Raw genomic sequence first — 3,779 nt, forward strand, 5'->3', positions numbered from 1 at the left:
CTGACCTCAAGTGATCCACCCACCTCAGCCTCCCAAAGTGTTGGAATTACAGGCGTGAACCACCATCCCCAGCCTTCCCTTTGCTAACCTGCTAGTGTTTATCTTCTTCCTAACAATCATATGCTTAATTTGTCTATTGATACATGGTAAATAATCTTCCTCCATCAAAATGTTATGCTTGCCCACTCCTTATCACTCCCTGAAAGACACAGCCCTTAGTATGCTTCTGACTCTCCTACTCTTCCCAGTCTTAGAGTTTTACTGAGTTTACAATTTTTTCGTTCTAGTCTCTTATTAGGATTTTGTTGTTGTTGTTGTTCTTATAAAAGCCATATGTATGTGTACAGTAGAAAGTCAAGAAATACAGATGAGCAAAAAGGAGAGTAACACTATTCCTGCCACCTACAGTCCTACTGCCAGTATCTTGAATTGGTCTTTTATATTTATTCATTTATTTTTTAAAGATGCAAGGTCTCACTCTGTCACCTGGGCTGGAGTGCAGTGACATAATCGTAGTTCACTGCAGCCTCAAAGTCCTGAGTTTAAGGGATCCTCCTGTCTCAGCCACTCAAGTAGCTGGGACTACAAGAGCACACCACCGGGCCAGGCTAATTTTCAATTTTTTTTTTTTTTTTGGTAGATACAGGGTCTTGCTGTGTTGCCCAGCCTGGTCTTGAACTGCTGGCCTCAAGTGATCCTCCTAGCTCAGCATCCCAAAGCGCTGAGATTTCAGGTGTAAACCACCATGCTGGGACTACTAGGATTTTCATGAATCACTTCTGCAAAACAGTCTCTAAACACTTGATGTACAAATTCCCAGTCTATCCTCCACCATTTAAGCTGAACTCTCTCTATATATTGCATAATTCATTGCTAACTCTGCTACCTTACCTCTTCATCTGTCATTATCATGAACTCGTAACCACTACCAAGAGAATTTTCTTAAGAAAATCCCTCAGAGGGCATGTAGGTGATATATGCACTGAATCTTGTAAGCCAGAAAACGTCTTTCTTTTGCCTTGGTTAGGCAATGACACTGGTTGGTTTTGATGCTTTGGTTACGTTCCTTTTCTCTTAGCAATCTGTATTCTACTATCTCCTGACTTGTAGTATTGTAGATGGGCACCCTTAGAGGATTCTCATTCCTTTATAAGTAACCCAATCTTTTTGTCTGGAAGCTTGTAAGATGTTTTTCTCTATTTCTGGAATTTCATCAGGATATGTATAGATGCTTATCTTTACTCATATGAGTACTTTCACTCTTCAGACTCAAATTTCCCTCTCCACTGTTCCTGTTCTTTTTCTTGGGACTCCTGTTGTTTGCATGTTGGTCTTCTGGATCAGCCTTTGAGTTTCACATGTAACTGCAGGGTTCTTCCTCATGCATTTCTGACATGTCATAGGATTTCTTCCACTATCTCTGAGTGTCTCATTAGTGACTATGCCAACTACCAAATATGCTGATTCTAGGTTTTTCCTGGCATTGAGGAAGTAACCACAGGATGGGTCTGTGAAACAGCGGGGCCCACTGAGGAGGCCTGGAATTAAGATTCCACCTATCACCTGACCCCCTTAAGCCCTTACTTTAATTGGTGGAGAACACTGGCGTTTTGGATCCCTAGGAATAAGCATAAACTGAGAGCCCATGTCTAGTAATCCCTAAGGAATCTGGATATTCCCTCTCCTCAGGGCACAGGCACCCTAGTAAATTGCCATAGGTCACTTGGGAAAGGCTTGGAGGAAGATTTATGCTGCAAGGACCTTCCTCCGGGGGACTGGTTATCTCCTTCAATCAAGGAGCTCTGGGTCCACTAATGACTTAGATGTGGAAAGGCATGAGAGGGTGGGACTTTCCACCGTGGCAGCTGAGTCAGAATCCTGGCTACCAGACCTAGGGTTTCTCCTTGTGTATAAAGCAAGCAGGAGAGAAATACTCTGCAATGGCAAAGACTTCCAAAAATCCTTTCCCCCATAAAAGCAATGAGAACACTGGCAAAAATTGCCCAAATCAGCTTTTTCAGAACTCTAGAAATTAACCAAAGGCTAGCTATTACATAATCCAAGGCATGGTTTTTTCTTTTTCTTTTTTTGGAGATGGAGTTTCGCTTTGTTGTCCAGGCTGGAGTGCAATCTTGACTCACTGCAACCTCCTCCTCCTGGTTCAAGCAATTCTCCTGCCTCAGCCTCCCAAGTAGCTGGGATTACAGGTGTGCACCACTATGGCCAGCTAATTTTTGTATTATTAGTAAAGATGGGGTTTCACCATGTTTGCCAGGCTGGTCTCGAACTCCTGACCTCAGGTGATCCACCTGCCTTGGCCTCCCAAAGTGATGGGATCACAGACATAAGCCACCATGCCTGGCCTCCAAGGCATGGTTTTTCAAGAAAAAAACAGCTGAATCCTAGTAAGGACAGTGAGCTTTGTGGTATTTTAACTTGCCCTGCTCCCATTCTCCTCTCCCTCAGTTCACAGCAATCTTGAAAACTAAGAGCCTCACAACTAGAGACCTGTGAGAACCGATAGCCGGCAGCCCCTGGAGGGCAGAAGGTTTAACCTCAACAAAAGTTCCCTTCCCAGAGAAGTGTCATTATTTGAGTTATCCTGTGACTCCCTGAAAAGCTCTATTCTGGGGGTTTGTCTTTATTTTACCTGATTCAGAACTTTCCCTTTACTAACAGCCATATTCCTAGGGCATTTGTTGAAAACAAAAACAGACAGTGACAACTATTTAACATCACAAGTGCCTGGGGTGGTAATACCAGCTGAGGATACAGCAGGCTGACGAAGAAATCTTAAAGGGAAAGAAAACCAGGAATTCCTAGGTCACCAGCATGTCTAGGGCTGTGAACATGCCAAGGAAAGACCTGTGAAGACCCTACACTCTCACCTCTAGCTGACCTTGTGGCTCGGTGGCAGCAGGAAGTGAAAGAGCAGTGCTGCAAACTGCCTGCTAGAACACTGAGTCATATAGAACCCCTTGGAAAAGCTGGGAGACTCATTCGTGAAAAGCATTTAAGAAAATCTCTGTGAAATCATTAGCTGACAACTAGGTTAACTGGGCTAGCTGCTCTAACAGAGCAGACTTCAGTGATCACACAACATGGAGCACAGATGCGACTGAATTAGTCTAAGGAGTCACTTAACAAGCAGCAGCAGCAACAACAACACACAGCAACAATAACAGAGCGAGCCTGGGGAGGGGCGGAATCTGATTTTCAGAGCTGCCACACTTTGGTTTTTAAATGTCACTTTTAACCAAAAATGATGAGACATGCAAAAAAATACAAAGTTTTGTTTATAACTTTTTTTTTTTTTTTTACATGGAGTCTCACTTTCTTACCCAGGTTGGAGTGCAATGACACAATCTTGGCTCACTGCAACCTCTGCCCCCTGGGTTCAAGCAATTCTCCTGCCTCAGCCTCCCAAATAACTGGGATTGCAGTCGCCTGCACCACCATGGCCAGCTAATTTTTGTATTTTTAGTAGAGATAGGGTTTCACCATGTTGATCAGGCTGGTCTCGAACTCCTTACCTCAAGTGACCTGCCTGCCTTAGCCTCCCAAAGTGTTGGGATTACAGGAGTGAGCCACTGCACCTGGCTATAACTTTTTCCTCTTATATGTTTTAAAAGACAACTGTAAAAAACAATAATTGTAAAACTGTGTTGATGGACTTCTAACATGTAAAGATGTAACTTGTATGACAATAACAGCACAAAGGAAGAGATAGGGAACAGAACTACACAGGAGCAAAGCTTCTGCATGCTACTCAAATGAAG

This window comes from Cebus imitator, unplaced genomic scaffold (assembly GCF_001604975.1).
Source record: "Cebus imitator isolate Cc_AM_T3 unplaced genomic scaffold, Cebus_imitator-1.0 Scaffold552, whole genome shotgun sequence".
NCBI classification, from domain to species: domain Eukaryota; kingdom Metazoa; phylum Chordata; class Mammalia; order Primates; family Cebidae; genus Cebus; species Cebus imitator.